Source organism: Mustela lutreola, chromosome 2 (assembly GCF_030435805.1).
Source record: "Mustela lutreola isolate mMusLut2 chromosome 2, mMusLut2.pri, whole genome shotgun sequence".
NCBI lineage: Eukaryota > Metazoa > Chordata > Mammalia > Carnivora > Mustelidae > Mustela > Mustela lutreola.
The window spans coordinates 65,103,712-65,116,416 of record NC_081291.1 but is presented as its reverse complement, the minus strand read 5'-3'; the positions used below and the strand labels follow the sequence as shown (position 1 = coordinate 65,116,416).

The 12,705-nt window shown below is 38.4% G+C and overlaps 1 protein-coding gene across 4 annotated transcripts in view; it reads left to right on the top strand.

The window, feature by feature from the left end:
- The window catches only part of MOBP (myelin associated oligodendrocyte basic protein), a 54,036-nt gene extending 48,398 nt beyond the window's left edge, over positions 1 to 5,638 (top strand). For all 4 annotated transcript variants that reach the window (XR_009350833.1, XR_009350832.1, XR_009350834.1 and 1 more), the window contains 2 exons: positions 2,132 to 2,215; positions 2,329 to 5,638. The gene's annotated coding sequence lies outside the window, so the exon portion shown is untranslated. The remainder of the gene's footprint in view (positions 1 to 2,131; positions 2,216 to 2,328) is intronic.
- Positions 5,639 to 12,705: the final 7,067 nt, after the last annotated feature.

Sequence of the window (12,705 nt, the reverse complement as noted above, 5' to 3'; positions counted from 1 at the left end):
CCTGTTTTATAAAAAAACTTATCTGATTTCTAAAAATATTGATTTCTAAATTTTTGATATTTCTTATCCTGTTGTCTATATCTTGGCTATTCTGTACAATTTCAATACATTCATGTTGGAGTAAATATAGTAAATTAGTAAGTTTTCCAACTGTTGGTGTTCAAAGTAGTGGTTCAAAGAAAGTTTCAGGAAAATGTGCAGGAATGCTGGAAAGACCATTTATGTGCATAACAATACTTGAGCTGGGGCATGGCTTTGTTTTTCATTACTTTAGGCAAGTCATTTAAGCCAAACTTCCCTTTTCAGGGCTGTTGTGCAGACCAAAGAAGATGAAATCTTTGAGTCTAAAAAATTTAACACACTTACATAGAAATAAATTTTCTGGAGGAATATTATAAAGAGTTCTAGTTGATAGAGGTCAGCTTACCTGTTCTTAGTCATACAGAACTTCAGGAACCTGAGTATTGTGATCAAATAGAGTCTAGTTGATTTGTTTATTGATATAGGACAATACCTAGAGCAACACTGGACTGCGAAAAGAATGTGTTGGTCCCATACTCTGGGCAGACAACCTTGCATGCACTATCCGTACCCCTCACCGAACAAACTTAGCTCCCTGAGGTGGGGCAACCTTGAGAAACATGAGATCTTTGGCTAACTAAAACACTGTGCCTTGCCAAGTGGTGTTTACAGTCCTAGGGTGGAGGCAAAGGACTCTGGACAAAGGAAGGGGAAGTTCATGGCAGAGGAGGAAAGAAACTCCAAAGGAATAAGACATATGAAGAGAAAGACTTTGGAAAGAGAATAAAGTAGACTTGATGACAAAATCTAAGTATTACCAATTGGATTATGAGGTGGTCTTCTGCTATAGTGTCTTTTGAAGGCTTCACTTCATTTGGAGTAGGATTTTTTTCTTTTTGAGATGCATTAACATGTTGAGCATGAATTTAAGGAGGACTTGGAGTAGAGTCCACACCAAATTGCTGGGTCACCTTTGATTTTCCCACATCAGTATACTATCTTCTGCAAGATACCTTTTCCCACTCCATTTGGTTATTATGATGACATGGGCTAACCCCCCTCATAAATAGCGGTGGGGTCTTCAGCTTAATGGCAGGGTTTTAGGACAACAGCTTTAACATTAAACCCAATAACTTTCTAGCAGAGGAAAATGGAGAGACATGGGAAGAGAAAAAAAGGACATAGTGGATAGACAGCATTTAGAACATGTCTACTACAGAGAATTATCCCAGGAACATTAGGAAGGCCACTTCAAAAATTCAGTCCCTATGGGTGCAGAGATGGTGTGACTGGGAAAAGAAGTGACTTGGGGTTAGGAGATCCAAGTTCTGTCTCTGTGTCTGTCACTACTCAGCTATGTTGCTCCAAATACTTTAATCTCTGGCCTTTGATTCACCCATCTATGCAAAGAAAGGGTACCTTTAAGAAAATTCCCAGGTCTGAAATTCTGTGATGTAAATGGACTATGTTGTCTTACATTTGAATAAAAAGAGCATAGGTGTACAATACAAGGATATCAGATCTGCAGTTTCTGTGCTTGTGAAGGGACTATGTACACATTAAGATGCTCTGTTTCCTTGGTTAAGTTGTTGGTAGGTGGAGCCTATTAAAGTTCATCCACTGATGGTCAGCATTTTTATCTGGTGCCATTTTTTGTTGCCTCTGTCTCCCATCTCTCAGAGTGGTTGGGCTACATTTTTCCCATCTATACACCCTACCTGCCCTCTGCTACTCCTATACCTCCAGTCACTTAAAAAATGAACTCTGATTAGAAACTTTAAAGTTTTCTCTCTCTCTCCCTCTTCCTCTCTCTTTCTTCCTGAAAATCTTCCTATAAGTACTCTTAGATGGAACAGACCAAAAGGAAGACAATGCATGGAAAGAGAGCTCTTTCTTTCTTTGTTTATATACCTACTCTTTGAACCAGTCATGTGACCAGAGGGCATGAGGCTCTAAGATTTGCCCAGCTTCAGACACCTACTCTATCATTTGGTCAAAGGGAAGTATCTTTCTGAAGCAAGATGAAGGAGGCAAGTTGAGGATGTGCAGATACAACCTCTGGGAGAATAATATAGAGTTCTAATATGACAGGTCTTTCTTCCCTTAACAGCCTTGTGAAGATACCCCTCTGTTGTCTTCTGACCTCTGTCACTGCCAATGAGAAATATGTTGTCAGTCTACTTGTTCTTCCATTGTAAGTAAATTGTTATTTTTCCTTGGATTAAGATTTTTCTTTTTGTCTTTCATTTTCTGAATTTTCATTATGCTGTCACTAAGTATAGACTTATTTTTATTTATTTTGCTTAGGACTCAAGTTCCTTCAATCTGAAGATATATATCTTTCTTCAGGGATGCACACAAAAAAAATATGGTTGTATAGCCACCATAATGGCAAAAATAAAAGTTTATCAAGTTTTGGGAAAAATTCTGATAAGCCACTGATGAAAATTTATAAACTATTGTAATACTTCTGGGGTACAAAATGGGGATGCTAGCAAAACAAGATATTATATAACTTATGATCAAGCAATTATAATTCTAGGTACTGATCCTGGAGAAAACTTGCATTCATGAGAAAAGGAGGCACACATACATCTATTCAGTAAAGAATTGTTTGCTATTGGAAAAGAAGAGAGAGAAAGAGAAAGGAATTAATAAAAATGTTCACTAATAGAATGAGTAAATCAACAATGGTATACTTATAAATAAAACTCTTAACAGCAGTTAAAACAAATGAATCATATATACCTATACCAGGTACACAAATTTGTAAGACAAATGAAGAATATAAAAAGCAAACAATTGATGGTAAATGCAATCTGATGCCCCATGCATACATTTTAATGACCCATAATACTATAATTGTGCGATAAGCAGAAACCATGATATCTCAAATGCTCTCTATAATGGAATAGATTTTAAAAAATGACAACAAAAAATGAAAGCCTATCTAAAAAATATCTATCCCCCAGAAGTCAAAAGGAAGATATGAAATAATTCCTGGCTTGAAGAAATAAGAGATTAAAACCTGTATAGAAATAGTCAACAATATTAGCCAGACACAAAGGAGTTTGGCGGGATAAGTGGGAGACTCATGATCAGCCTGGGGTCTTTCCAAGGTTACAAGTCTTAGAGAACAGAACACTTGCTCATTTTGGACCTGGGTTGTGCTGTGGCTTCAGGCAGATTTCTGACATGTGGACAAAGGGGTAGAGTTGAATACACCATCCCTCCCAACCTTCCTGTAGCAATAGGTAGGAAAGCACAGTAGAAGATAATGGAATGTTGCAGAATGTGGAGGGATGTAAAATGGGTAGTATTAGTAGAGGAAACTCAGGAGAGTGAGGGCATCTGAAGCAGTCTTGTGCTGGGGGTTGGGTGGCCAAGCACAGGCAGATGCCTGACACTCCAACAAGGCTGTGGCTCTGTGTCCTTGAGTGAGCACAGCCAGACCCAGCCAAGTTTAAAAGGCAAGTGGGAATATGGGGCAATGCCAGAGGAAGTCTGCTTAAGGTGTGGGGTTTGGGGGAGAGGGAAACCAGAGAGTAGGGAGGAAAAATGCTAGACTCAGGTAAGATCCAGCTCAGAAGACTATTCCTCTGCAAAGCAGAATCAGGCCAAGTACTCCCAAGGCAACTGGAAGAACAAATCAGAGCATTTGGCTTCCTCAGCTGGGGAGGCCACTTCTCTGGGCAAGTGGCAATAAAAAGGCAGGGGAATTGAACTACACAAAGCCCTCAGGTAGAAACGTTTCTCCTGCCTAAACTCGGGTGCTAAATGAACAACAAAATGAGAACCTCTACTATGAACACTTTTTAACAATGAGATATGTGAGGCCATTACATTCCTGGGAATGACACCAGGGGTGCCATGACAGTCCACTAGAAAGATCAAATTTGTCGGCCAGCCCCACTCAAACCTAATAAGGAAACTTAATATTCCTTCAGCCCATTTTAGATTTTGGCAGAGCCAGACCTCATACTTAGTAACTTCCTTGGTTCTATCCTCTATATCACTCAGAAGATACAGATATTACAGAATGCAAAATCGAGAAGGAAAGAGCATGGTGTATATTAACTTATGTTAAAAAACTGGATAATACCACAGAAATGTTAATAACTAGAAATTAATGAATTGTCTGTGTTTGTCTGTTGTGGAAATAAAACCCTTGGGGATGGATAAAAAATATCTGGAAATTACTTGAAACTAGTGGATAACTAAGTGGATATTATAACTAAAATGTGCTATAATCCAATTGTGGCTTTTTTTTTTTTTTTTTTTTTTTGTCTTCTAAGTGTTGGTTCTGGGAAGCATTATGCCATGAATACTGCAAAAAAAATACATAAAGCTCCAAATGCTATTCTATGTAAACTTCTTAAGTGGGGATTCTTGACCATAATGTTTGGCATATTAACTCTGATAATTCTGTATGTTAATTGATTTTATGTTCTGATATTTTGACTGGTTTTGGAAAAACTAAGTTGTCCTAAAGCTGAACCCAGAGTTGTCCTGTAAATGCCTGACAACAGGATTTTTGGGTGGAAAGCCCTGATTTATAGTGTTTGCCAATTTCCATGGTGTAAACACTTCTGCTATGGTTGATTGCAGGCTGTGAGCATGATGTCACTGAGTGCAGAATCAGGGGTGATGAATGCAGCCGACTCTTGTAAGTTGGTGTACCCACTAGTACCCAAGGGCAGGAAATGCAGTTTTTTTAACTAAAAATCCTGTCACATAGATATACAAAGGCACTAGTTAAAGAATAAATAAGAAGGAAAAATCAAATCAAATCAAACTGGGAGCTCAAACAGAGATAATTGACAGTGGATTTTTTTTTTTTTTAATTTTAAGAAGGGGTATTTGTGTATCACCTGCATTTTTTGTCTTTTATTATGCAAACAAGGCATCAGGGTATCACACTGAGTGCTCTGAACTCTTAGTTTCTTTGGTGTTCTACACAAAGGCTTGGGCTGCTTCCCTTCCAGATATTAGTGTGAAGACAGTGCTAACCAAAGAATCAATGGGAGCGCCACACTTTGGAGTCAGTTTCAGGATGGCTGAACTGAAGTTCAAAACAGAAGAAATTCAGAGCCTTCTGAATTTGGAGGAGGCAATGCTGATATTTAGACCCATGGTTTGGTATGATAAATACAGAGCTTTTTTAAAATTAACATTAATGAAAATAAGGAAAATGAGTTGTTGAAAAATTGAAATGGATGAATAAACTCTTCTATCAGAGTAAGGAAAGAAGAACTTACTAAAATAGAGGTGAATTGAAAATATCAATACAAATTCTGAACATTTTTTAAAGGAGACTTTATCTGTTCTGTCCCTACAATGATTCATGCTGTTGGATATTTTTGCTATCATCTTGCCAAATTCCAGTCAGAATGTGGAACAAGCTTATTTGTAGAACTAGTGCTTATGGCTTCTAAAACTATTTTCTAGTAAAAAAGACAGATACCCTTGGGGGATAGTTGATTTCATAATTCTGGGCAGAGGAAAAAAAAATCAGGATTAGCTTGTGGCTCTTAGGGATGTTGAAAGAAAGCAAAGTTGCCCTAAGGTATCAAAGAGGCGTAAGTCCATAATGATGTAAAAAAAAAAAAAGATAAAATAGATTTGCCTGAAAAACATACCTGGTCTCTGAAATTTTTTACTTAAAAAGCTGTGTATTGATTAATACAAATCATGTGAGGCCTACACTTAAGTTTTATAACCAACAGTTTGAAAATATCAGATGCTGTGGACCTGCAGCGGGACATAGTCAGAAGGATATCACCATACACTATGACTATTGTAAAAATCTCTATGAAATGTGATATATGTGGGTAGTCAAGGATGCCAGTGGACTGGGGAGAACCAGGGTTTCTGATTATTCCAGGATGATCTTTAAGAGTTTTTTTTCTCCTATCTTTCCAGCAGTAAATCACAATCTTGCCTAAGTATGCCCAGAAATGTCTGCACCATGGATAGAGGCATCTCCTGAAAGCTGCACTGAGTTTTATCAACTAACCAGCACATGTGCACTATTGCAAATTATGCCATGTTGCTATAACCATTTATCCAATAATGATTCACTTCACACAGGAAGGGGCTCTGCATCCTATCTCTTTATTATTTTTATTATCGTGGGGTTATATGCCTCAGATGGCCAATCAGAACAAGCTTTTTTACCTGTAGTAGACCCCCTGGCCTCATTCCAAGGGGGAAAAAAGTCCTACTGACGTCAGAAAAATGTTAAATGGACACTGATGAACAAAAAATATTTGGTGTGTAATGTCAAACAAACAAACAAAAAAAACATGTTGGTGAAAAAGTACCAAAGGTATTTAAAAAGTAAAAGGAAAATGATGAAATAAAGGGAAAATATGCCATAAAAATATAAATTTTGAATGAGGTTTTTCTTTCTAAGGAGATTTTATAATGAAAGAATCAGGGGTGCCTGGGTGGCTCAGCAGAGTCATGTGACTCTTGATCTCAGAATTGTGAGTTTGAGCTCCATATTGGGTGGAGAGATTACTTAAATAAATAAAGGTTTAAAAATTAGATAAATTATTAGATAAAAATTAAAGAAGCAAAAAAAATGAGTGAAGGAAAAGAAAATAGAATGGTAAGAAGTAAGTTTGTTCATAAATATATGAGGAAAAAAGTGTTTGTGTTAAAAACAACCTAAAGCACCAAAATCAAGTGGAAAATGAGTCAATGTAATGCCAGTTGATGTCTGTAAGAATTAAAGGTAGGATAAACCAAGTGAAAAGGTCATTTTAGCACCAGTTCTTGCCATGATAGCATCCTCTTCTTTGTAAAATTCGTATCTTAGACATATACTATAGTTACACAAAATTGGAATAAGACCAACTAACAACAGATTTATCATCAACAAAGGATAGCACCATGCCCAACATATGCAGGTAGGAGGTCAAACCACTTTCCTCAAAGGAGGTGGTGGTGGAAGTGTGCTTTGGGCAAGAAGTCAGCAGTGCTGTGGGGCAGTCTGATGGAGGCATTTTGGAAGTACTTGGTTGGAAACTCAATGGGATCTGGGAAGAACAAGGAATAGAGGGTTTTGGCCTTGTATAATGTGTAAACCAAAGAATGAGGGATTTCAAGTCTGTGAGCACTGCCCATGGTCAGCATTAGCTACTCGGGATTGGCAGGTTTGCCCTGCTTAGTCTTCTCTGTCCGGGAGTCACTGTGAGAATTATAAGTCAAACATGATTTGTAGTAATGGGGAGAGCCAACTGCTGTAACCAAATTGTCCTTGTTCCTGCCATCTCAGGTGGGACCCCTGGAGAGAGGATGTAAAGGGAAGCTTTCAACATATGAACATCCCTTCTTTACTGGCTCTTTAAATCACAGAATTTGTGTTTTGGGCACCACTGAACATCTCCTGCCTGGATGTGTTAAAAAAAAAAAAAATTCAGAAGGCTCTATCTCTAGGCCTTTGGTAAGCAGGAAAAACAGGGACCTTTGCAGATGGTGAACACCAGCATGAAAAGAAGACTGACTGGCTTTAATAGCAATTGCTGAGGAAGACTGAATTTTTCAGCCCTGCTGTGAACACTGAGAAAAACTTAGGGGTATTTCCTTCACAAGGTAAGGACTGGAGCTATCTTAGGAACAGAAATATAGATGTCTCTTTTCTGTAGTCATAGGCTGGTGAGTCCATAGTTCCAATAATATTCTTCTTACAAATTCACTCATTCCTACCCTCACTCTCCTTCTTCTCTTATTTACTTCCTTTATTCATACTGAATGGATTTTTATTTTGTGGTTTCTGATGATGCCCTACTTCTTCCTGGTTCTTGCCATCACTACTTTTATATAGACCAATACATCTTTCCCTCCAGGTCCTGAGCAGTGGCTTCCACTTGACACTGAGAATCTGGGCCTTCTGTTTCTAACTTTGCTCCTCTGACTAAATTTTAATACCCATGGGCCTCCACGCCCCCATCTCAAGAAACAACTAGACCAGATTGATCATCTCTCTCATTGTGGGTTAATCTGTCTCTGTTCTCCTATATTCCAGAAAAAATTTCTTGAATTAATTCTTTGCTAACATTAGTATTATACAGAATGGATCCTACAGTTTCTTTTCTTTCTTTCTTTTTTTTTGAAGATTTTACTTATTTATTTATTTATTCAGAGAGAGAGAAATCACAAGTAGGCGGGGGGGGGGGGAACAGGCTCCCTGCTGAGCTGAGAGCCTGATGTGGGACTCAATCCTAGAACCCCGAGATCATGACCTGAGCCAAAGGCAGGGGCTTTAACCCACTAAGCCACACAGGTGTCCCAGATGCTACAGTTTCTTATAAGAGTGAGCAAAATTTTAGAATCAGAAATGTTTCCATGCATAGGTATCATCTGAGCCCATAAGGCAGCAGAGTGGAGTTGTTGAAAGCTCCATACTAAAGAGAAGGCAAACAGAGCCACTATCCATAACATCTCTCTGTGAACTGGGAGCCATAACACAGGGAACCATGGAGACTCTGATGGTGGCCATGGGGGAAGGAACAAAGTGTCCCAGACCACGACCAAGAGCAGCCCTGGGAACAGAGGGGTACTGCTGAGGAAATAGAAATTTCTGAGGCTGGCCTACTGGACAGAGCATACACTTATTCACAGTCTTAAATGTATTTATAGATCAAAGCCAACTCAGCACAAGCTAGATGTTGTTAAGTGCTTACTAACAACTAGTAATGCTCCCAAATGTGGTTTTTAGAATAAACTGAATGGTTCCCATACCTGGCCCAGCCACTTATCCATCATTGGAGACCATATAGACACCATGGCCTCCCTTCCACTGACAAGTGTTAAAGATTTATTGAGCTATTACTTATTAGATATTTTATAAGATAATGCATTATCTTGTTAATCATAAGCAGCTCTTTAAATACTATCATATTTTAGATGAGAAAAAATTAGTTTCAAAGACTCATCCCAAAGTCACACAGATGATATTTAGAAGATTTGAAACTCTGACACCAATGCAAGCTCCATTCTTCAGCCCTCTTTTCCTGGTATATCTCAATGAACCGACACTGCCTGGTGTCCCACTGTGAGGCTGCCAGACCTTAAGGTTCCTTCCCTCAGGGATGGGTGATTCCTGCTGTTGTTGCCCCATGTAAGTGGTGGCTTGCTCCTATATGTTACTCCACACTTTATATTAGGTGGGGCAAGACCAAAAGTCAGATGTTTCAGCTTCATATGGGAATTTTTATAGAGCAAAACCCTAGGGTGCCTGGGTGGCTCAGTGGGTTAAGCCGCTGCCTTCGGCTCAGGTCATGATCTCAGGGTCCTGGGATCGAGTCCCGCATTGGGCTCTCTGCTCAGCGGGGAGCCTGCTTCCTCCTCTCTCTCTGCCTGCCTCTCTGTCTACTGTGATCTCTCTCTGTCAAATAAATAAATAAAATCTTAAAAAAAAAAAAAAAACAACCCTGGTTCTCACCCTTTCTGGCTTTGCTCCTGGTTTGTGCCACAGCCTAATTCCCCCAGGTATGCTCCATCATCTTTCTCATTCATCTTAAAAAAAAGAAAAGTTACTATTTATTGATTGCTTACTATGTGCCAGACACTGAAATTTAGATGTATTTAATTTGCACAACAACCCTTTGAGACACATATATATTATACAAGTTTTATAGAAGAAGAAAGAAATCAGCCCAGAGACATTAAGAAGTTGCTCAAGACTCCATAATTAGTAAGGAGTAAAGCTGGGATTTGAACTCAGCAGCCTGGATCCTGGCTTTCTCAATTTCCATATTGACCCACCATCCCCTGGGATTCTTGACTTTGCCAGTGCCTGACTCCAGAAACTGACCACAGCTCTTATCCTGGTTGCAACTTAATGTCTCACAGATAATGTGGGCTCCTCAATCTCCAGTTACAGTCCTGTAACTGGAGATTACAGGAGATTAGAACTGGTAATGTTTCACTGGATGCCTCCTGTCCCAGAAGCTTCTTGAGGCTCATGGCAACATTGCCAAAGCGCTCTTGGTTTGGTTTGGAAAGTCATTTATTCCTCTGTGACAGTTCAGACGTACTCCAAAGCTGATAATCAAGAGTAACTCATGCCCTGAACTGCTATTTGTTGGGTAAATATCTGTCTAGACTTTTTTCTAGCTGTTAAAAGACCTGAAATCCAAATAGAAAATGTGGGTTTATTGTACTTGGTATCAATCACATGTGTTATTGGTGCTATACTAAGTAACAAACACAACATGATTAGTAGCTCAAAGACAATCAAAATTTCTGCCTTGGCTCAGATGACAGTCGGGCAATTACGAGGATTGGCTGGACACCTCTCCCCCACAGAGTTATTTAAGGCCCTAGCATAACAGAGGCTCTGCCATCCTCAGTACAGGGCTTTTGATGTCATGATTGTCAAGTCCCTTCCAGTCAAGAAGAAGGAGGATAGAATATGGAAGAATACACACGGAAGGTTTTCATGGGCCACAGCTCAGAAGTAGCACATATCATGTGTGTATACTTCCTATTAGGTGAAATTCAAACAAAGGACTCCAGCTGCAGAGGAGGCTGGAGATGGTAAGCTAGATGCATGCCCAAGGAAAAAACCTGATTCTGGCAAACAATAAATTATTCTTGCCATTTTCCACTTCGAATAAGTAATAGTCTATACATTCATATTTTAATTTTCTTCTTCAGTTTGCTTTTCTGAATTTTCCTGGGCTCAACTTTTATATATTCATAGTCTTCTATTTTATGGAGTGTGTCTACTCTTTAAGTCTATGGAAGGTGGAAGAAGAGAAATTAAGTAAATGAGCAACAGCACAAAGAATGTGCAGCAAAGTATAAAATGGATGCCTGTCATACGTGGAAGGGAAAATGAGAGGGTGCCAGATTGTTTGGGTTTTGAAGAAAAAGCTACATTTGGGTAACATTTCCCAAAATTTTACAGGTGTTGGGTTGCACCCTGGACATTGTTCACTTCAAAACCGGTATTTCTTTAATTATAATCTGGGTAACCTGAAAACTTTCATGTGACTAGGCACATGATAGATGTAGATGACTGAGGAATGCAGACATCCAGGCTTACCTGGAGTTCTAGTTATAGATATTTCATGAAAACAGAGCAAATAAAAGCCCTTCTATTTATAAATATTTCATATACTAAAAGGCAGTGTTTTTCTCATTTACCTTGAAATGTTATTCATCTCTAATTAATGTATGTCATTCTACCTTCAGACTTGAATACAGATATCTTGACTTGAATTTCATTAATAAAAACTTGTCTGATTAATTACTGGGAATTCATATATTGGACAAATATGTAATATTGAAAAAGGAATGAAAGCTTTGTTTGATATTATTGATAATCTCCAAGACATCAGAATGAAGAAAGCAAAATCCTGGCTTAGATTCACAGCAATGCCTGCTAGTTTTCAGTTGAAGGAAATGGGAAGACTGGGAGACGTGGGTCACCTTTGCTTTTTCCCCATAGAAAAAGCCAACTCTTTTGTTTGTTTTGCTTTTTTGTTTTCTTTTGTTTTGAGAGAAAGCAAACTTTTCTGTGAGAGCCACATAATTGGGTTTCTGCTCAGGAACTGATGGGGAAAAAAAAAAAATAAAAAGAAATCTCTTTAAAGAAAATATACCTGAAATTCCAATATGAACTTATTTGTGTGAGACAGCAATCTTCTCTTATACATTATAAGAAAGCAACAGATGAGGGGACAATGTATTAAATATCATTTAAGCAAAAAAAAAAAAAAAAGAGAGAGAGAGAGAGAAACAGCTAAGATCTAAGTTTCAAGGGCTGCAAAGGCACCAGAAATAAGCATAGTCTGCTTAACGGAAGTGAATAGAAAGGTGGCTGTAGGGTAGTGGATTTCAAAAATGTACTTCCTGTAGGTAAGGATACACAATGAAGTGATACAAAAACATTTCTTGCACATGTCAGGAACTGAAGGATTTGGGAAGTTGGGGTGAGGATTGAATAGCGACTATGTCAGGGTAGGAGAGGAAATGCATGGTAGAACCTTAAACAGATAGTTCAATTCTTTATTATTAGAAAACACATGATCTTTGATTCTAAACAACATCAACAAAGAAAATGTATGATAGAAAACAAGCAAAGGCAAATCTCAGAAACCAACCCCAAAAGACCCCCACAAATCAAATCCCCTCCAAAACCCTCTAAAACTTAAACAACAAAAATACCTACTTGCTGCAAACAGACAGGGAAATACAACTAACCAGTGCTGAGAATAATAAAAAGAAGTTGACCAAGAATCATGGAAAGATAAAAGTTTAAAAATCAGCAAAACTGACCAGATAAAGGATAACAAAGAAACTTGCAAAGCAATAGATGAACATTTTAACAAAATATTTTGTCTTGAGTTAAAAAACAAACAAACAAACCTCTTAAAAAAATCAATTGCTCCTATGAAGGAAGATTACCAAGCAGAAATAAAAAACCCAAAGGAAGTTACATAAAGTGAGCTGTCAAAAGAAAAAAGAAGAAAATAAAAAGCAATCTCTGTATAAAGCAACCTTGTAATACCTTGTTGGTTTGCAAGCTCCTTGGGATCTTCCCAGATGTAATCTGAAATCAGCCCCCAAACATGCAGGGCAGGGAGAGATGGAAGAAAGAGGCTAGCCAGACACTCCAGGTTGGTAGGTGGCAGGTTTAATAAGGAAGGGAACTCACATAAGAAGCTT